Genomic DNA, 23,912 nt, shown 5'->3' on the forward strand with positions numbered 1-23,912 from the left:
AGATAAATTCAATGAACATTGTATGGTAGCATGCTTGGTTTATGTCGCCAAATGTATACTTTGTCTGATACTATGCAGTATCATTTTGTTTATTTTAATTCTTTTAAACATGTTTCTAAAAAATTACTTATTTAAAACCAACAGTAAAATAGAAAAAAATTAATTTATGTATTCAAAAGCGAAATTAATGGGAAAGTGGTACTATTCATTTAGGAGAAATGTTAAAAATTGATGCCAATGATGCTAAATTAGTTAAGGTAATTTATGCATATTGAAATAAAAGATATAAGCCTTGTACTAGAAAGCAAAGCTAATGGAGTAAAAGCCTTTACTTTTCCAGAAGAAACGTAAGAAATCGTCATACAATCATTGATTACAATAATTGCTTAATTAATGTTGGTAATTTGTTTTACCTAAAAAAGCAACTTATGAACTAAAAAGCAAAAATGAAGAGAAAATATATTTATTCATGTTTTGAGCAACTCCAAAAAAATCAGCAAGTTATTATTGACACCAATGCTCAATTAATATTGATGTGTATTAATTATAATAAAATAAGCTATGTGCTCAATTAATAATAATGTGTATTAATTAAAATAAAATCAAATAAGCTATGTGCTAAAAAGCCAAGCTCATGGAGGGAAGATTAAAGGGAAATTAGTTTAAGAAAATCCTAAAAAATATCCTTTCACAACTGAGGCTTAATTCATATTTATCACTGACAGTAATATGTACTGCTGTTATTATGGTGATTGGTGAATTGGTTTTGATAAAAATTCTACAGCTGGTTTTCCGTAGTTTCGGAAAATATTTTTTTCCACTGGTAGCTAAGATAGTGTATGCCAAGTGATGCTAAATACATTTAATTTTTATTTCAATGGTACGAATTACTAACAAGGAGCGTTGCTTACTTTAACATAATGCCACCAGTGATTACAACATGTAATATTAAATTTTTTAAAAACTTAAATTATTTTAGCTATATTAATTGAAAAACTAGTGGAAGAACCAGGTAAGTGACATTTTTAGAATGAAAAAAGAAATTGCACCCAAATTATTTCATTATTAATTTATTAGAATATGGGACAAATAATTCTTTGCTTCATTTTATTTGCCACTGCCAAGTATTTGAAATAAAAATCATGCAAAGCATATTAAAAACAAATATGTATTAGTTAAGATAAAAGCAAAAACAGTTCTGTTACATTAAACATACCCATATTGACACAAATACTTTGTAATTTTTTCTAATTTATTAATTCCCTTAAAATTGTCATTCACCTGGTTCTTCCATTAAGCTCTTTAATTGTGTTGTATATGCCTTTTGATTTTCAGCACTATTGCGTTGAGTTCTCAGTACTGATTTATTGATTCTTTTCCTTTTTTATTCACCCTATCTGAAGAACGGGTATTCAGCTAGTATATCTCTTATAATCTCATTTACTATTTTCAATTTAATATTTATAACTGACAACATTGATGGGACAAAAATCCAGTAGATTTCACAAAATTTAAATTTTATGATAACCGTTGCATAAGATACTAAATATTTTACATACAAAGAATTTTAGGAATTTTTTGACATCAAAGTACAAAAACTTTATTATACTTATAGCTATGAATGGTCTACAATATTTTCCAGTTATGATTAATATTAAATGAACTTGAAATGATTTTTAGTAGAATTTCAAATAGTAATAGACAACTAATTTATTATTAATATTTAAAAGATTTTTTAATTAATTTAAAAGGAGAGTTCCGAATGAATATAATTGAAATACTTTAAACGAGATTCCATTGATTATGTGTTTGTAATACTTATTTAAATATTCAAGCAAGCAATAAATTGTGTAAAAATTCTATTTCCATCAGGATTTTTTTACGGAAATTTACTCAATTTTAGAGAATTTTCATTATATTCAAAAAGGAGAATTTTTATTAAACCAATAGAGCAGGAGGAATTGACAAGATTCAGAAATGTACTGGTAAATCCAATAAAGTTAGCGGCAATAATAATCTATAATTATTATTCTACACTTATACTTCATTCTAAACAAAAGAGTAAAAGATATTAATGCAAATAAAATTAATTCCAGTTAATTATTATTGATTTCAATGCTTTTGTTATATGCCATTTCACTTTTATGTCCTAATCACACTTAAGTTTATAGAATTTAACCAATGACTTAAAAAGAAATTTCAAATGAAAAGCAATAAATGAAATGTATTTAAATAAAAAAATTAAATACACTTTCTTCATTCCTATAAGAATTATTAAATTTTCTCTCTCTCTTAAAGATTAGGAATAAAATGATAAAACTAAACACAAAAAACTATTTATTATGTTATTTGCAGATTAAAGTATATAAATCCTTGCTTAGAATTACTCAATAAGCTAAACATACAATTTTAACAGGGGGGAAAGTTTTTGCCCCCGATTAGTTTTTTTTCAATGGGTGTAGAAACTTCATGATCTCTTTTAAACTTCGTATACAGAAATATTTTAACATATAGCACATATTTTATATTCCTTTGAAAAACATACAAATATTAAGCTGTATTTCTTTTAATTTATTAGTAATAAAGATGTAGAAACTCAAAAACTTTTAGAACCACAGACATTTATTATTCAGAAAGGTATCACAACAGAATATGAATCAAATAAGGTATTTTGGATTATTCATATTCCGAAACAGATTTGCATGATTAACTTTTTTAAAACAAATTACTTGTATATATTATATAGACAAAATTGTACAGATTAATACAATATGTCAAAAATATAACACTAATTATCAGCATAAATTTTACTTACCAGATGAAACAGTGAAGACAGAATTGTAGTCAGACATGGTAGCCTACCTGGTAGATGTCTGCCTTTTTCCAAAGCTCATGTCATATCTTCTTGTTGTTGCATCATTATGAGTAGAAATTTCTTTTAACCAAAAGATTCAACTTTTGTTTCAGGCTCCTATTGAATCAATGTAATTTTACTTAACACAATTATTTATATATTTGCAGAGGGACACTAGTTATTATTTATACACTGGCTATCAGTATGCGGAAGCACTGAATCATACAATTAAAGTTTATGGAAATTAAAAATTAATACAATTTTAAGACTAAAGTTTATAAAAGTACATAAAGGGTACATGAATTATGAAATTGTTATTTACGATTAAATGAAAAAATATCACTTTTGTAAAGGTTTAAATTAAAAAATATATATCACAGAAATTTTTAGAAATGAAAATAACTAATAACACGTCTCATGTGATACCTGAAGCACTTTTATTTTTTACTTTGATGAGTCAAAAAAAAAAATGGTGAAAGGGTGATTAGGTATTCTGCTTTTTTGCTTTTATTAATTTTTGTTTTCTTGTTTTCTAGATATCTTTTTACAATTTCTTGCTTTTAGCAATAGTTTCAAGAGGCAGGGGTAATTTATCATAGAATATATATTTTTACACTAAAATTTCTTATCTCTTAATATTTAAGAAAAAAATGACATTTTAAGCAGATTACTTTTTCTAAAAACAATAATTATCATTACTCGAATATAAGATTATAGATAATAAATTAATGATTAAAGATAAATCTTAATGGTTGGCATCTCTACACACTAAAGCAAGTTAGAATGAAAATATCCTCATAAGTATTTTCTGATAGAACAGCATAAAGAGAAAGTGACAAAAGAAAAAATTCAGGTTACACAGCATAACTTTTTGCGCCGAACAATCTTAAAAGTTTAAAGGAAACATTTTTTTAATGGTTAAGAATAGCACTATAATTTTCTTTAAATACTCTAATTTATGAGCATTAAAAATGTTATAATGAGATTAATAAAACACTTAATGAACATCCATTGTAAACTAACTTACCATCTTCTCTTTTAACAAGGTAATAAATTTGAGCAAGAACGACGAACATAAATTTTTTTAGAATTTTAGTAGTTTCTATTCATACAAGTCAGGGTTTGCCAAGTGGGCCCAATTTGAGAAAACCTGCCTGTGTTTTATTGGATGGGGCTCCCTTGAAAAAACCTTCTTGGAACACTAAGTGGGTTTCTTAAATTTAGTTGAAAAAGAAGTATCTTCTAATAGTGTCATTGAACACATTATGGCAGTTCATCAAGCAGATGGATGGGCAAATGAAGAAAAAAAACTGCTTTAATTACCAAATAATACAAGGTAGAGTTCATATTGTGACTTCGTAAAACCTTTTGCCAATAATTACCGTAAAAATCATTAGATTGCTCTTGAACATCAAAATAAATTCAATAAAAATATGTCAAAAATATTGAATAATTTTGAGGTTTATCAAGAAGCTATTAATTTGGAAAAACGGTTATCAATTGTTTCTGAAGCTTTAAATAAGCTTCAATTAGAAAATACTACAATTTCAGAGCTGATGAATCACAACATCATAATAAATGTTTTGCAAAAAGATTCCATTAGATTGTTCAGCCATCTCATTTATTAGCATACATCACAAATGTCAAAAAAAGAGGACAACTTACAAATGGTGAACAAAAGCAATTAGCAGAAAACTAGCTTTCTAAGCATCATTCAGAATTTCTGCCAGGTGTTATGAAATTCAAAACTTTCGATATGAATACTTTCCAAAATCAATTATGCTTAACACAGTAATTCAACAGTTTTCATCACAAAAATAGTGGAAAATTATGGCAAAAAAAAGAAGGAAAAGCTACCAAAAGGGAAAAGCTTTCAAGCTTACACAAAATTTCTGACAATTCTTTCTTGCTTTAAACTGAGCACTAACATCCTCTGCCCCTGACGAAAAACACTTTTCAACTTTCAATTTGGTGTGGAGTAAACTACGAAATAAATTAGGAATAGATAGAGCTACAAAGATAGATAGTACTACTTAGATAATATTGCCATCTAAGAGAGAAATATGGACACTTTGAATCAGGTGCATGACAATAATAATAAATAAAAAATGAAGCATTAAAAAATTAATCTGTTTGCTGCTCTCTGAAAATTAATCTTTAAGTTAACTCTTAACATTTACTGACAATTTTTAACTATTTGGAGAAAGCTTATCCCCATTAAAAAATAGCAAAAGAATAAAATATTATTTTTAAGATGTCTACTAAGTGATACATTAACAAATTTAAAGTTTCATTCTCTGGTTTTAAAAAGACAAGCCGAAACTATTTATCTATGCTTTTTTTATAATTTTATATATTAATTGGTTTTTTTTTTTTAAATTAAAAATATTAAGTTAAAATTATTTATCTGAAAATGAAGTCTTTTTTTCTAAGGTTAAATCTTTGAAAAATAGGATAAGTGACTGATACTCTTTAAAATTATACATAATTTTAAGTTCACCTTCTATTAATCTTATTATATAAATATAGAAGACCATTAAATATTTAGTTCAGTTTAATTTTATTAAAGATAAAAGTCAAATAAAATTGAAGCTTTTACTGATTATAAATTTATAATATATATATATATATATATATATATATATATATATATATATATATATATATATATATATATATATATATTTAATAAAATAGTATATATATATGAGTGTGAAAACAAAAAGATTAATAAACTTGTTCCTTTTATATTACTGTTGCATTTATATTTTATAATGTTTGAGTCAAAAATTGTGAAACGTTATATAATTAACAATAAAGATTCAAATATGTATTAGTGATAGTGTGTTATTAAAACTTATTTTAATTTCATTATATGTATTTTACATTTTACACTTTTTAAGCTTATACAGAACTATTTAATAAATAAAAATATTTACACAGTAAAACTTTAAAGTTTATGAGTACTAAATGAAAAACACCCAATTTTCCCTGGGTTTTCTCATATAAAACCCAATTTACCCTGTGTTTTTTCAAACCCTGACACTAGTTAATCCAAATTCCTCACACGAGAATTAGACTGAAAAAAAATTTAAACATAATATTAGCTATAGTATATTAGATACAATATATTTTAGTTAGGAAAAGTAATAAAATAATTAATGTATATTTTATTTGACCTGAATGGCAAGAGCATGAAGCAAACATACTCCACTAAAATAGAAGGGTAGCTTAATTGCTAACTAACCATTAGATCAGCTGATAGCTTCTTGTTTCAGACTACCAATGATAAATGACATCAATTGACACCATCAATACATGTTTGCAATCTTCAGCTTCCAAAAAGATATCAAGGATCATTTTCATCTTCTAGATAAGAAAGGAAAAATATTTAAACTTAAGTGCATAAATAAGCATAGTTATCAACATGAAAAGAAAAACAATCGGAGGATTTTAAAAAAATGTAAATTTCCCACCAACTCTCGAACCATATAGATATTTTGTCATGTGCTTCAAAATTTGATAATTACGCTAATTTTAAAACAAATTTATAGAATGTACCAATTTAACTGAGAAATTATTTTTGAATTTAAACTAATTTTCTCAAAAAAAATTTAAGTGATAAAATTTTTTTATATCTTGAGTGTTGTAAAAGCCAAGCAAATATCTGTAAATAATGCTCTCTTCTGCAATGGGTGCCCTATTTTAGGGGCTCTTTCTAGTGTCCTACTACCCTTCCTTTTTAAGAATGAATACTGCAAACTTAGTATCTTAATATAAAAGTTACAAAACAAAGAAATAAAGATAATATTTCAATTAAAAATAGCAATTGGAATTCTGAGAAATAATAATGTTTAGAAACATTAGAACATTTCAGATTAACAAAGCTAAGTATTACACAAAACACAAATTTATCAAGAAAATAAATAAACAAATAGACTGGTTCCTTGAATGTTAAACACTGTTTCAAACTAGCAAATGAATTATTTCAGTTTTGTTATCTTTTACGAATGAGAAAATTTCTTGTTTACTTCGTTGCAGAACAACATAATATATACTTACCAAACCAAATAAGTTTACACCAGAGCCGGATTATACCTTTCGTAGGCCCTAGGCATAGCCATTTTTGGGCCCTCCCCTCCTTTCTTTTCAAAAAGAGGATATAATATAAGAGGATATTTAAGAATTTTTTTGTCGATTCTTGGATCAAATGCAGAAGGAGAAAGATCTTTCTCCAGATTAAAATTGAAAAAAAATTATTTGCGTTCAACAATGAATCAAGATCGTTACACATCGCTCGCACTTATGTCTATTGAATATGACATTTTGCGTAGTTTGGAATTCGACAGCATGATACAAGATTTCGTTGAATCCAAAAATCGCAAAAAAGTAATATATTAGATCATAAGATTCTGCAAAATAATTTATTACCAAAAAATATTATATTTTTATTTGTATCTTCATAATTTTGTGCACTTGTTGTTTTTAAAGCTAAATTATTTTTGTCAATAAATTTTTTTCTCCCAAGTTTTTCTTAGGCCCCTGAATTTCGTAGGCCCTAGGTTAGTGTGCCTATAGGTTAATCCGGCCCTGGTTTACACTTACTGGTTGGTTTACAGCATTTATAATATTCTACACAATTTGGTAATTTTTCTCCAAACAAAACTTCAAAATAAAAGAAAGCACTTATAATAAATTTGAAACTAGCTCAAATTAACAAGTGGACTATCGACCTAAATAAAGTAAAAATTGAAATACTATTTCAATCTGATGATATCCACATACCACTGACCACATCCCCTATCCCTGCAGATAATTTTCCTACTTTATTTTTCCTGGATCACCTGGGTTGAATCACGTCTTTGTGAATTTGATTGCAACATACGAATACAGATCAGCATACGAATATATCCCTGTATAATTTAAAATGCTACTTGAAGGGACCGAAATAATAATATATAATTTCATTATATAATATTTATTATATACTTTATTATATAATATTTAAATTCATTGGGGATGTGCACCCCGAAATTTATAGTTTAAAAAAACTTTCTTATTTTAGTTGAATTTTTTTAATTTAAAATACTCTCGATGATACTACAAAAAAAAAAAAAAAAACAATAATAATATTTAAATCAGTTTTGAAGGATTGTGTAAAAGTATTTTTTCCGCTTTCAGCTTACTAGTTTTCTATGACTTTTTTTCAGCTTTTTGTTTTTTTGATTTTGTTGTTGTTGCTGTTTATTTACGTCGCACTAGAGCTGCACAATGAGCAATTGGCGACGGTCTGTTCACGTGCACACTTTTACACTTCACACTGTCCTTCTCAGTATTTTATTTTGTTACCGTCGTTGAACAGCCGACCCAATTTTAGGGTTTAAGACTATTAATCTTCAACTCCGTAGCCTTGTAATTTTGAACCCAATCCAGAAGATAAGGGAACTCCTAGTTCAGGAATTGGGGAGAATTTTGCCGTCGTGGAGGATTTTTTTGAAGCAAATAATCCGTATTTGCGTTACAAGGAAAGCAAAACCTTCCACGGTTAGCCTAACGTCTAACGATTATTCTAACTCAAAGCCCGTCTACCACTGAGGATATTTTTCGTTTGAACTGTGGTCGGTGTGAGCTGGGTGCTGAGTTCGACTCAGCCACCCTTCTCTGTATTAGAGCTGCCGTTAAACAGCCGACCCAATTCTCTTCGTGGTATTTACGACTCTGAATGTTCAACACCGTAGCCTTGTAATTTTGAATCCAATCCAACTGACAAGGGAACCCCTGGAACATATATTTGGAGAAAGCCTCCGTTGCGGACTTTTTTGATGAAACTAACCCGCATTGTAGTTGCATGGAGAGGAAAACCGCAAAAACCTCTCACGGTTAGTCTGACTGCAAGGGGACTCTAACCCATGATCCGTTTACCACAGAAGACCTTCTATGTATTTGTCTTAATTTTATTTAACAGCCGATCCGATTTTTTTGTGTGTTCACGACTACTACTGTTCAACTCAGTTGTTTTGTGATTTTTAACCAAATCCAGAAGACAAGGGAACTCCTGGATCAAGTTTTGGGAGAAATTTGCCCACGTGAAGGACTTTATGATGGAAGTATCCTACATTTGAGTTACATGGAAAGGAAATCCATGAAAACCTCCCACGGTTAACCTGACGACAAGGGGATTCTAACCAGTGGCGTAGCGAGCTTAACTCGCGCCCGGGGCACAATACCTTTTTAGCGCCCCCCATTCGAAAACCATATAGTATTATATGTAAAATATGCTCCCAAATTATTAAATAAATAATGTAATGTAAATGAAGTCATGGGCTCAAGCTAGACTTTAAATTTGAGACAAAAAATGCAGTTGAGAAAACAAGACTAGATTCTAAATTGTATATGATCATCTAGAATTAGTTCAAAAGATACCTATTATTTATTTTGCATATTTATAAAGAAATATTTTAAAAACACGCAGTTTTAAAACAATAAAAAAGTAAATATTTATTATCTCTAAGGAGATACATATATTTAATAATATGATTATAATACATTAATAAAACTAATTACTATGTATAAATTTTCCGCTTTTGATGAAGCAAATTTTTCAACAATATCATCAAAGTTGATCATTACAAATTTGTTTCTTTCCACAATTAATGTTAGGTCACTTAGACGATCTTGTACCATCGTTGATAGTAGATATGTCAAAATTAATTTTAATTTGCGGAATGAACGTTCGCAGCTAGCAGTTGATACTGAGATAGTCAGGAGTACTTGAAGTGCCACTCTCAGGTTTGGAAAAACATCTTCTCCATACGAGATTATAAAAGTACGAAATTCTAATAGAGTTTTAGGTTCAATTTCTTTTCTACTGTGGAGTAACATTTTGCAGTCACATATTTCGATAAGAAGTTCTATTCCATTGAAATTTGTATTATAAAATTCGCCCAAATTTTTGCAATTTTTTTTCAAGGTCGTTATCAACATTATCCTCGTTTAATAAATTTTCAATGTCTAGTAGAAATCCAAATATGAAATTAAGGTCACTTAATCGTGTACATATTTCTTGTTGCAGGCGATCAAGAACGCTTTTCATAACGCAAGAAATTTCACTTTCTGAGGAAAAAAAACAACATCTCTAGCCAATTCTCCGAGCATTTTGCGGCGTCTTCTTACACGTATTGTTGCATCAATATCCCATTTTTCACAAAGAGACTTCGTTTTTTCTATTGCCTCTTCACAGAGCTTGTCTCGAATTTCGGGTAGTTCAATCGCTAATGATTCAAGATCATTGAACCCTTCTCTAAAATTCATTCTAGGATCTTGTAATCTGAGCTGCACGCGATCAATCCTCCTTAAGATTTCATATTAGAAATGAACTAAAGTTATGAAACTAAAAGTTAGTATATTTTGAAACAGAATTGTAGCTTCACTTCTGATGTCACTTGTAGTGGTAGTGTCCTCTGCTAATTTTTCTAATAGTTCTACTATATTCTCTAGCCTATTGATGATAGCGCTAACCGCTTGTATTCTGCCGCTCCATTGTGTTTCAGATTCACGTTTGACAGTTTCTGTTAAAGCATTTTTTAATAATTCCCATCGTAACGTTGAACGTGAGAAAAAAAAATATATGCTTTCTGTGGTCTGCAGTTTGTTAAAGAAATTTCATCGGAATTTAATTATTCTATAATTGTATTTTTGGTCGAGGCTGCATCTTTAGCATGTATTTCAGTAAGACCCCCCCTAAAAAAAGATTTTTTGATGGAAACTTTTTTATTCATAAAATCAACATCTACATACCTAACGACTTGGGACATTTGTTCTCGATGAGAGATATCAGGAGTTGAATCAAACAAATGTCCATAATATTTATTTCTTTTGATATCGTTTATTAGTTGATTTCGAACTGTAGATGCCAGAAGATGAATGAATTCATTTTGGATCTGTGTTGACAAATATGAGACAGTTTTTGGAGTTTCTGTGGCATGTTAAAGATGATTTGCTAGCAGCGAATCAAACTGAGCTACAAGTTTAAGTAAAGATAATAGGCTTCCAACTTTTGTACCAACTTGAAGTGCTAGTTTTTTAACATGGCTTCATTATTTGTTTTATTACTTACCAAGAATGCCTTGAATGCACGAAATAACTTAAACGTTAATATTTCGAGTATTTCCCTAATTTGTTGCAGACTTCCACAACCTGTCGTAAGTATCAAAGATACGTACAGTCGCGGAAAAAAGTATCCGGAAGGTAACAAATAGGGAATCATTTATTTTTTTAATGCAGATATTTCTCAGGCACACAACAAATACGGCGTTTGCGTCCTTTCCTAGAAACGGCAAAACGCTGTAATTGTTGTGTGTCTCCTTTCGATCCTTTAGTTGTTATTTTCCGGCTACTTTTCCGTGTCCATATAAGTACATTAGACTGTACATATAAGTACATTAGAGTGCTATTGTTATCGTTTTAACAAGCGTAAGCTACATTGCGTTTATGGAAATAAAAATAAATATTGTTCTGAAGGAAAGAATATTTGTACTTTGTAAACTTCAACTATTTTTTATAACATATTGTTTCATCAGATAAATCAAGAAAGGAGATAATTTCTGTAACCACACAGCGTTGATGCCATAAGGAAGTGCTGTCGGACACAGGTCGAGTCAGCCCTGCCAGTAAACAAGACGTGCCATTTCTATTATGAATATATTATTACACTTCGAATTAGACTATTAGTGTTCCTTTTTATTTATGAATTAACATTAATTATATTACACTGGCACTAAAATTAAAATATGTTTTCCAGAAACCAATTATAATAAAAATAAAAATTATCCAGCAATTTTTTGTTTTGCGGACCATTTGGCGCCCCTTTGTGAGTAGCGCCCGGGGCATGATGACCCCCCTTGCCCACCCCTCACTACGCCACTGATTCTAACCCATGGTCCGTCGAACGGGATTGAGTAGTGCGTAGTTGACTTGTTAACAGTTCTTTTTTTCCCGTTGCTTTGATGTTTCGTGTTCGAGCGGTCTGGTGGTCAAGAGACTGGAGTAGTAACTCACAGCTGGGCCAAAGAGGCGCAGTTTCGAATCCCAGCTGCGGCAACTTTTCAAAAAAATTTCTTTTCTTTTTCTTTTGCTTAAATTGCATTATAGTACTTTTTTAACATTATTTTCCATATTTTAGGGGGTCCTACACGTAGGAAATAATTTTTTTTGAATTAGAAAAATAGCGAAAAATGGGTAAAAACTTGAAAAATCAAGGAAAATTGGTTTATTTACATTATTTTAAATTATTTTTACAATATATTCGACAGTTTATCAAGCGTAAGGTGTTCTATGTGTAAAATCGAGCATCTTTCTTTGTTAAGGAACTCATAATGGAATAATAATAAAAAATAAAATAAAATGGCAGGGTGGGGTTCGAATTTCGAAGCCGCCAAACTGCCTTTAATATTAAGTTATAATTTTTGAACTCGGACCCTAAGTTGGGGTCTGTGGTTCAAACATGCCTGCCGGAGGAATCTTTTATAGGTGAATTAGGGGGAGGGCATTGTGGGCCCCAAAGGTTTATTGCATAGCTGACCATGAGAGGGCTTTTGAAGCGAAATTGTGGCAGGATTCACGTGTTCGGGTGGTCAGGTGGTCGAAACACCGGACTAGTAACTCATGGTTGGAGCGGGGGGTAACAGGTTCGAATCCCAGTTGTAGCAACTTTGCAAAAAAATTTCTCTCTTCTTTTTCTTTCGCTTATTTTGCATTATATACGTTTTTAATGCGTTTTTCTATATTTTTGGGGATCCTACATGTAGGAAATAAATTTTTTAAATTGGGAAAATGGCGAAAAAAGGGTGAAAACCGGAAAAATCCAGGAAAAATGGTTTATTTCCATAATTTTATCTTATTTTTAAAATATATTCGACAGGTTATCATGCGTAAGGTGTTCTATGTGTAAAATCTTTGTTAAAGGAAGCGTAATGGAATAATAATAAGAAAATAAAAAATAAAAAAAGGCGGGGTGGGGTTAGAAATTCGAAGCCGTCTAACTCCCTATAATATTAAGTTATATTTTTCAAACTCGGACCCTAAGTAGGAGTCCATTGGCCAAACATGCATGATGAAGGAAATTTTCATAGGTGAAAGAGGGGGGGGCAGGGTGGGGCTCCAAAGGTCTATTGCATAGCTGATCGGGAGAAGGCTTTGGAAGCGAAATTGTTGCAGGCTTCATGTGTTCCGGTGGACTGGTGGTCAAGGCACCGGACTAGTAACTCACGGTTGAAGCGAGGAATCCCAGCTTCGGCAATTTTTCAAAAAATTTTCTTTTTTTTCTACCTTGATATTAAAAGGGAGCTATGGGGTCTCGAAATTTGAACCTTACTCGCGCCATTTCATTTCTTTATTCTTTTTTCTTTATTATTTCATTACGCTTCCTTTGCGGGATTTCACACACAGAACACCCCACTCATGCTAAAATATCCAAAGTGATGCAGAAGGAGTCGAAAAAGAGCAAATAAACTGATTTTCCTAGATTTTTCCAGTTTTTTCACATTTTCCCAATTAAAAGAAATTATTTCCTACAAAAAGTATTCTCTAGAATATCGAAAAACACATAAAAAAATAATATAACGTTTTTTTTTCCAATGGATTTTTCCACTGAATTTTAATCTTTGCCAATGAAGATGCCAGAATTGTTGCTCATTTAGCGTTACCCAGTGGGCACCTGTGAACAAAAGTCACGAAGGCTATCAACATTGCCCACGATACACTGCCAAAAACCCGTTTATAGGGTGTCAGAGTTTGAAAATTATACCTTGATATTAAAGGTAGCTAGGGGGTCTTGAAATTTTAACCTTTCTCCAGCCATTTAATTTTTTTATTCTTTTTTTTTTATTATTCCATTACGCTTTCTTTGCTAGATTTCACACACAGAAAACACCCCATGCATGCTAGAATATCCAAAATGTTACAAAAGAAGTCGAAAAAGTGCAAATAAACTGATTTTCCTGGATTTCTCCAGTTTTTTCCCAATTTTCCAATAAAAAATATTATTTCCTTCATGCAGGACCCTCCAGAATATCGAAAAACACATAAAAAAATAATATAATTTAAAATAAACAAAAAAAAGGAAAAATATATATAATTTTTCAAAAATTTGTCCATCCCTGGGAATCGAACCCAGGACCCCTCCCTCAAGCAACGAACTTGCTTGTCTGGTGGCCTACCTTCCTGTTCACGGTGATACGTGAAGCCTACCACAGTTTCGCTTCAAAAGCTCTCTCCTCTCATCTTCGCAATCCTTTAGGGGCCCACTGTGACCCCCCTAATTGGCCTATAAAAATTTTCTTCGACAGCCTTGTTTGGACCATAGGGTCTGAGTTTGAAAATTATACCTTGATATTGAAGGGAGCTAGGGGGTCTTGAAATTCGAACCTTTCTCGAGCCACTTTATTTTTTTATTCTTTCTGATTATTATTCCATTAAGCTTTCTTTGCTGGATTTCACACACTTAAAGCACCCCATGCATGCTAGAATATCCAAAATGTTACAAAAGAAGTCGAAAAAGAGCAAATAAACTGATTTTCCTGGATTTTTTCATTTTCCCAATAAAAAATTTTTATTTCCTACATGCAGGACCCTCCAGAATATCGAAAAACACATAAAAAAAATAATATATATTTACTCCACTTTTAACTATCTAAAGAATATATATATTTTAAAATCTTACCTTAATTAAATCTTTCCTGTTTATTAAGTTTTAATAAAAGGGAAAAATAAATAAATTGCCACCTTCTAAAATAGAATGTATTGAATTGCAAATATTGCTAAGTCCAACAAACGGGGCCACATTGTAAATACATAGTAAACTTTAGGGTCCTAATTGTGTGCCCCCTATGGGACCTATAATTAATTCCTTTGGTAGGGTACGCTATTACATGTGAATATAATACGTGGTGCAATTAAAATAATATTAAGGTTCCATATCGCGTTAGCATTGAAAAATGACTTAGAACGTTTCAAACATAGAGTTGAAAAAGTATTTCAACTCTATGGTTTCAAAGCGTTTTAGAAGACGAATTTCCTCAAAATAAAGCTTCTATGAACACTGTTTTAGATTTACATACATAGTAAACTTTAGGGACACGCTGTGTATATCTCTACAAGCATAAAATTATATACCTGAGGTTGAAAAATAATTACCTGAGGTAGAACAAAATGCACCTGAGGTTGATTTATAATAACCTTAAGTGTAAAATGACACACCATAGGTTGAAATATATATACCTCTACAGGCATGAAATTAGATACATGAGGTTGAAAAATAATTACCTGAAGTCGAACAAAATACACCTGAAATTGATTTATAATAACCTGAAGTGTAAAATGAAACACCTCAGGTTGTTGAATAAATACTTCCTCAAGTGTAAAAAAATATACTTCAGGCTGATAAGTAATAGCCTAAGGTTGAAAATGAAACACTTTAAAGTAGTAAATATCTACCTCTCCCCAGATGTAAAATTGAACAACTCAGGTTGAAACATATATACCTCTGGAGGTCTATTTAAGGTTGATTTTGAGGTATTCATTTGCTCCCTTTTCAACCTTAACGACGTATTTAAATAACAACCTCCTTTATACCTTTAAAATAAACCTCGTTTATACCTCAATTATACCTCAATTTTTTCATAAGGGTTACCCGGTAATATAATAAGTGATCCAATTAAGATATTATGGATTAATATTAAGGCCTGATATCGGGCCTTGCGTTAATATTGAAAAATAACTTCGAATCGCCTCGTTTTAAAGGTTTTTAGAATACGAAATTCCTCATTTTAAAGCTTTTCAGAAGACTATTTTAGATATACATAGTGAACTACAGGGCCACATTGTGTACCCCCTATGAGGTCTATAATTATTTCCTCTTTTAGGCTATACTATTACCCGGCAATATAATACGTGGTCCAATTTCAATATTATAGGTTCATATTAGAGGGAGATATAGGACCGTATTTTAATACAGAATATTGACTTCGAATTTCTTCATGTAAACGCTATTCAACTCACTATTATATTTCTACATACATACCCAGAAAGCATGTAACCTTACGACAACCTTGAGTTTTAACTTTACTTTCATTGTTACGAAAAGTTTTGCGGTAAAAACCTTTTTTCAACGACGTAAAAACATTGCAATTTCCAACCTTTCCTTCTTAAAGGAAAACAAAATGATTTTTAAATCTTTTTTTAAAAATATTGTTATTTAGGTTAAAAAACAAGCAAATTGTAAACCTTATTTTTTGCATTTTTGTTTGCTGTCATGATTAGATTAGCAGAAATATTAAGCGAAAACCTTTTTCAAAGGAAACGAAATAAAGCAAATATTAACCTTTTCAGCGAAAATATTAATAAATAATAAGAAAATATTTTGCAAAGGGCCTCATTTAAAGGAAAGCAAATAAACGAGCATAAGACCATGATTTTGGATTGTTTTTTTAAAGTCTGCGAAAGTACAATACGAAAACTTTCTTTTAAAAAGGTTTCTCGACACAAGTATAAGTAATAGTTCTTTTTTAGAAACTTTTCATTCGAACAATCTCATTAAAATAATAAATAAAATTCGAATCGGGAGTTTAAAATTGACTCTTCAATATTTTGTTACATTTTTTTTTCCTTCTCGAATTTGGCTTTAGGGGTCCTATGCGTTGCGGTTCCTTTAAAATGTGGGGCCTTCTCTCGTTCATTTTACCTTATTACAAACCTAATTATGGTATGGCAATAAAATATTCGCACGAAGAGAATTTTATTTAAAATATTTATGTGCAGAAAAAATTCGCCCAACAGTCTATTGTGAGCTAAAGGGTCATCGATATTAAGACTCCACGATTTATGACTAACGAGGAGTGGTGGTGAAAATAAAATCAGCATTGTGCACCTACCGCCTTTATTTCCCTGACAAGCTGGTACCCGCTCTACAGCAGGGTGGATTCAAAACCTAGACCCACAGTTTTTTTCATCATATCTTTGGAGTGAATTTAAGAACATTTTGTTCACAGAACTCGATGTATAGTGTACAAAATAAAAGCCAGACCACCCTGAATAGATTTTGATCTAATGATTGAATTTTCACGTTTTATAAATCAATCTTAATATACCAAACAATCGTACCAAAGGGAATTTTTATACACTATTTAGGGGGCACACCCTTACGAAAATTTAAGGTTTATTTAAGGTTGATTTGAGGTATTTTTGAGGTATTAAGGTTGTTTTGAGGTATATTTAAGGTTGCAGAGAAAACAGCAATAAAAATTATACCTTGTAAAGGTTGTAATTAAGGTGTACGAGGTTGATTTACATATACTTCAGCTTGTTTTGAGGTTGTTTAAAATTCACTTCAAATCATCCAGACTGATAAGGTGATTTTTAAGGTATACCAAGTTTATTTTCTTACACTTGTAACAAAAGAGGTATTTCTGAGGTATAAAAATGTTTACCTTATTTGAACTAACGAGAGTGAGGTATTTACGAGGCATAAAAAAATATACCCTTTTTCTACTAACGATAGTGAGGTATTTATGAGGTATAAAAAAATATACTTTATTTCAACTAAAGAGAGTGAGGTAATTATTGAGGTGTATGAAGTCATTTTATTTATACCTAAGCTTGTTTTAAGGTTGTTTAAAGTTCACTTCATATTAACTAACTCACTTCCCAGAGTTCCATGCGAACCGGTAAATGGCGTGTGTGTTGACAATCGAAAGTCTATTTGAAATTCGGTAAGTGTGCTTGACATTTATTAATTTAGTTTTATCACTTTTAATCAAATGGGTTTCAATTTTCAAACTCAAATTTTATTATTTTTGTTTTAACCACGCGTCCTGATCTTAAATAATTTAAGTTGGAGGATATTCTTAGAGGCTATCGTTGTAGGCTTAGCAATAAGAGAGAATAACCGAAATATTTTTCGTCGCAGTTTAGGGTAACGTTACTGGTGAATCGTTACAGCAGGTTATGCACAGTATAAGTTTATTGTTTGTAATTTATTCAAATAGAACTATTCCTTTTATTTTGCTTAAATGTATATGTTTTAACGTAGCAGTATGCACGCTGATTAATTGAGAAAAATGTTCATGATTTCTCTTATAAATAAGTCATTGAAAATAGAAAGATTTTTAAAATAGCAATTTTGCTTTGAAATTCTACTATAGTTGTATGCTTATCGTTTGGATATTTGTTGCAAAGTTCATATCGTTTATATATATACAAAGTTTATAATGTTTATATATATATATATATATATATATATATATATATATATATATATATATATATATATATATATATATATATATATATATATATATATATATATATATATATATATATATATATATTTATATATATATATATTTATATATATATATATATATATATATATATATATTTATATATATATATATTTATATATATATATATATATATATATATATATATATATATATATATATATATATATATATATATATATTTATATATATATATATATATATATATATATATATATATATATATATATATATATATATATATATATATAAATATAAATATATATATATATATATATATATATTTATATTTATATATATATATATATATATATATATATATATATATATATATATATATATATATATATATATATATATATATATATATATATATATATATATATATATATATATATATATATATTTACAGAGCTTATCCACAGTAGTTCCCTGATATTGCTGAGATGACCTAGGTTGTAAATAGCACATGCGCAGCGGCGCAGAAGAAGAGACTAGCAAGCTGCTCAGCCTTCCCCTAGGAAATAGTTCTGAATTTATACCTAAAAGAAAAAGTAATCTCTCCTAATAAACTACAGAATTTATGTAATTGTTGATAACAATAGCTTGCTAGATATTTGATAATTGAAGACTAGTAACTGTACTAGCTCACTTCTTCATGGGATGTGTATTTATATTTAAACAAATGTTCGTAACAACTAGCTATTAGTTTTATTCTGCCCGATATTATAAGTTATATAGAAGTTATTATTCTCAACTTATTTTAAAAGTATTATTTCAAATCATTCTCTCTTAGACATTTTCTACACATAAAAATTACTCACAATTTTAAAATAAATGCTCCTTATCAGCTTGTAATTTGTTCTATTCGAGTGAGTGTAAAAAAAGAATAAAAATTGGCACATAACGTTCAATTTTTAATTTATTAAACGATTTTTAATTCTGGATTACATTGATTAAAAAATATTAAAATAACTATTTTTTAAGAAACTCTGATGTGATTGACAATAACGTAAGTCCTTTTCAGAATCAGCGTCAAAAATTTAAAAAAAGCTATTAGATTCATGAAGTCTGACAAAAAGTTTAAAAATATAGACTTGGTTTATTGAGTTTAAAGATTTGTAAAAAAACAAAGAAAGAAAATCTAATTATCAAACTTACAAGTTAATGTTACCAGATGTATAGAAAAATAAAAAGTGTTAAAATTGCAAAACAAGTGTTAAAATTGCAAACCCATTTTGATGTTTAATAACTCATTAAATAATAAAGATAGATTAAAATTAATAACATAAATGGTTAGATAGACTCAAAAAGTTTCATGACCCTTGTCAATGAACTTCCAAGTGTGCCCCCTTCGTCGCACGGAGAATATCAAGTCGATAGTCAATTTCACGCCAGGTAGCTTTCTTTTTTACAGAAAAGACGGTCTCATCAGTCGTATACTTAGACATGTTGGAAAACTTCGTATTTCCACAACTAGAAGAGCTTCAGTCACATGTCTTTTTGCAACAAGATGGTGCACCACCTCATTGGGGTATCATTGTTCGTAGTTCTTTGAATGACCATTTTACAGGAAGATGGATTGGGCGAGGAGGTTCAATCCCTTGGCCACCCGATATAATGCCACTGGACTTTCTTCTTTGGGGATTTATAAAGGACAATGTTTACAGGAGGATCGTGTCAAACATTGATGACCTAAAAGCCAGAATTATAACCGCATTACCCTCTGTGGATGCCGACATGCTTGCCGTTACCTGGCGTGAAATTGACTATCGACTTGATATTCTCCGTGCGACGAAGGGGGCACACTTGGAAGTTCATTGACAAGGGTCATGAAACTTTTTGAGCCTATCTAACCATTTATGTTATTAATTTTAATCTATCTTTATAATTTTATGAGTTATTAAACATCAAAATGGATCAGGGACTTTATAAACACCCTGTATATTTGAGTTTCTGTAAATGTTGTTAATGGTAATACTGTCTTCAGTGTATTTTATTTTGTGGCTGTGATACATATCATGCCTTTTAGCTACGAGGATTGAATAGAAATGGCAGAAGAGTAATACTATTTATCTGAAAAAGAAAATTAATTTCATCCAGTTAATTTAAATCATAAAAAAAACAATTTTTAATATTTTAAAACCTGCCACTATTATTGTAACTATGACTTTCTTACTAATTCATATTTTTTTTTTCTTTTAGGTTCTAATAATTACAAGTTTCAACATGTAGACGGAAACAGTATTTAAAATATTTTTGTTGGTTTGTAAAAAAAAATCACATTTTAGTTTTAAATAAAAGTAGTACTTTGAATTTCAGCTGACTAATTATTTAAATTTGTAGTTTTATAGCTTTAAAAATTCAAGCACCTTAGACAACTATCTTCTAAAAATACGAGTATGAGTTCCCATAAATAATTTTTACTAACTGTAGAATTTGAATAAGTGTTATTTTAAGATGATTTAAATCAATCTATTAAAATTATAGAAGAATTATGCATTTGAAACTTTCTTTTATAGCTTAACAAAAGAAGCAATTACTGCCGAAGGTCTAATATTAAAAATTTCAGGTTGATAAATGATCTCTACTAGTGAAAAAAATTTAATGATATACATTATTCTTCATATAATATAAATAATATCTTTATATACATTATATTTTTTATATAGTGAGTCTAAAAATTAATAACTTAGGAGGTCCGTATAACACCTCACCTTCGTAAGTGCTAGAAAAAAACAGATTTAAGTTGAGCTACATAAGCCTGAAGTGTAAAATGCCGCATCTTTGGTTGATAAATTAATACTTCTAAAAATAGAAAAATATATACTCGAGGTTGCGAAATAATAACTTAAGGTAGAACATGGAACACATGGCGCTAATAAAAAATAACCTTTCCAAGTGCTGAAAATACACTTCAGGTTGATTTATAACAACCAGAAGTGTAAAACGACACACCACAGGTTGATAAATATATACCTCTACAAGCACAGAATTATATACCTGAGGTTGAAAAACAATTACCTGAAGTCGAACAAAATACACCTGAGGTAGATTTATAATAAGCTGAAGAGTAAAATGGCGCACCATAGGTTGAAAAATATATACCTCTACAAGCATAAAATTAGATACCTGAGTTTGAAAAATAATTACCTGAAGTCGAAAGAAATACACCTGAGGTTGATTTATAATAACCTGAAGTGTAAAATGACACACCTTAGGTTGTTGAATAAATACTTCCACAAGTGTAAAAAAATATACTTCAGGCTGATAAGTAATAACCTAAGGTTGAAAATGAAACACTTTAAAGTAGTAAATATCTACCTCTCCCCAGATGTAAAATTAAACACCTCAAGTTGAAACATATATACCTCTGGAAATATATATTTAAGGTATATTTGAGGTTGGTTTTGACGTATTCATTTGCACCCTTTTCAACCTCAACGACGTATTTAAATAACAACCTCCTTTATACCTTTAAAATATACCTCATTTATACCTCGATAGGGCATAAGGAGCCAAAATAGATTTTGTTAAATAACGGGAAGGAAGTTCTTAAAGCTATATATTCGTGAAAACAACGTGTGAGTCGTGGTGTGGTTGTTAGCGCCATGGGTAAAGAAGTTTGTTGAATCGGAGATCAGGGGTTCGGTCCTGGTCACGGATTAATTTTTAATTTTTTTCTTCTATTTACTTTATTTTACGTTTTAAAATTTATTTTTCGAAATTGCAACGAGAATAAAGTGTTATATATATAAAAATAATTATTTTTCGTAGGGAAAGAGGGAATAATAGCTGAAAAACGGATAAATTTCGACTCCGGAGTTACGCACACGACTCACTACGTAACTCCCTTTAATATTAACTTATAATTTTCAAACTCTGCCAGAAATTAGAGTTTTATATACCAAACAATCGTAATAAAGGAAATTTTTATACACTAATTTGGGGGCACATAGTGGGCCAAAATAGATTTTGTTAATTAACGGGAAGGAAGTTCTTTAAGCTATATATTCGTGGAAGCAACGTGTGAGTCGTGGTGTGGTTGTTAGCGCCATGGGTAAAGAAGTTTGTTGAATCGGTGATCAGGGGTTCGGTCCTGGTCACGGATTAATTTTTAATTTTTGTTTTTAATTACTTTATTTTACTTTTTAAAATTTATTTCTCGATATTTCAACGAGAATAAAGTGTTATATATATAAAAGTAATTATTTTTCTTTGGGAAAGAGGGAATAATAGCTGAAAAACGAATAAATTTCGACTCCGGAGTTACGCACACGACTCACTACGTAACTCCCTTTAATATTAACTTATAATTTTCAAACTCTGCCAGAAATTAGAGTTTTATATACCAAACAATCGTAATAAAGGAAATTTTTATACACTAATTTGGGGGCACATAGTGGGCCAAAATAGATTTTGTTAATTAACGGGAAGAAAGTTCATTAAGCTATATATTCGTGGAAGCAACGAGTGAGTCGTGGTGTGGTTGTTAGCGCCATGGGTAAAGAAGTTTGTTGAATCGGTGATCAGGGGTTCGGTCCTGGTCACGGATTAATTTTTAATATTTTTTTCTATTTACTTTATTTTATTTTTTAAAACTTATTTTTCGATATTTCAACGTGAATAAAGTGTTATATATATAAAAATAATTATTTTTCTTTGGGAAAGAGGAAATAATTGCTGAAAAACGGATAAATTTCGACTCCGGAGTTAAGCACACGACTCACTACGTAACTCCCTTTAATATTAGCTTATAATTTTCAAACTCTGCCAGAAATTAGAGTTTTATATACCAAACAATCGTAATAAAGGAAATTTTTATACACTAATTAGGGGGCACATAGTGGGCCAAAATAGATTTTGTTAATTAACGGGAAGGAAGTTCATTAAGCTATATATTCGTGGAAGCAACGTGTGAGTCGTGGTGTGGTTGTTAGCGCCATGGGTAAAGAAGTTTGTTGAATCGGTGATCAGGGGTTCGGTCCTGTTCACGGATTAATTTTTAATATTTTTTTCTATTTACTTTATTTTATTTTTTAAAACCTATTTTTCGATATTTCAACGTGAATAAAGTGTTATATATATAAAAATAATTATTTTTCTTTGGGAAAGAGGGAATAAGAACTGAAAAATGGATAAATTTCGACTCCGGAGCAACGCACACGACTCACTCCGTAACTGCCTTTAATATTAACTTATAATTTTCAAACACTGCCAGAAATTACAGTTTTATATACCAAGAAATCGCACCAAAGGAAATATTTATACACTAATTAGGGGGCACATAGTGGGCCAAAATAGATTTTGTTAATTAGCTGGAAGGAAGTTCTTTAATCTGTATATTCGTGGAAGCAACGTGTGAGTCGTGGTGTGGTTGTTAGCGCTATGGGTAAACAAGTTTGTTAACTCGGTGGTTAGGGGTTCGGTCCTGGTCACGGATTAATTTTTAATTTTTTTTTTTCTATTTACTTTATTTTTCTTTTCAAAATTTATTTTTCGAAATTTCAACGTGAATAAAGTGTTATATATATAAAAGTAATTATTTTTCTTTGGGAAAGAGGGACTAATAGCTGAAAAACGGATACATTTCGACTCCGGAGTTACGCACACGACTCACTCCGTAACTGCCTTTAATATTAACTTATAATTTTCAAACCCTGCCAGAAATTACAGTTTTACATACCAAGAAATCGTACCAAAGGAAATATTTATACACTAAT

The 23,912-nt window shown here is 30.0% G+C and overlaps 1 long non-coding RNA gene across 4 annotated transcripts in view; it reads right to left on the reverse strand.

Moving 5' to 3' along the window:
- LOC147816768 (uncharacterized) overlaps nucleotides 1–7,962 on the reverse strand; it is a 36,980-nt gene extending 29,018 nt beyond the window's left edge. Inside the window, exons 1-3 of one of the 4 annotated variants that reach the window (XR_015429072.1) lie at nucleotides 7,640–7,962; nucleotides 6,102–6,223; nucleotides 2,816–2,971 (exon numbers count right to left, since the gene is read on the reverse strand). This is a non-coding gene — a long non-coding RNA (uncharacterized LOC147816768). Of the gene's footprint in view, nucleotides 1–2,815; nucleotides 2,972–6,101; nucleotides 6,224–7,612 lie in introns of all 4 variants that reach the window. The other 3 variants (XR_015429073.1, XR_015429071.1, XR_015429074.1) reach the window with 3 other exon arrangements.
- Between the last annotated feature and the right edge of the window lie 15,950 nt (nucleotides 7,963–23,912).

This window comes from Parasteatoda tepidariorum, chromosome 1, assembly GCF_982258835.1.
Source record: "Parasteatoda tepidariorum strain Cologne lab strain chromosome 1, Ptep-v5.0, whole genome shotgun sequence".
NCBI classification, from domain to species: domain Eukaryota; kingdom Metazoa; phylum Arthropoda; class Arachnida; order Araneae; family Theridiidae; genus Parasteatoda; species Parasteatoda tepidariorum.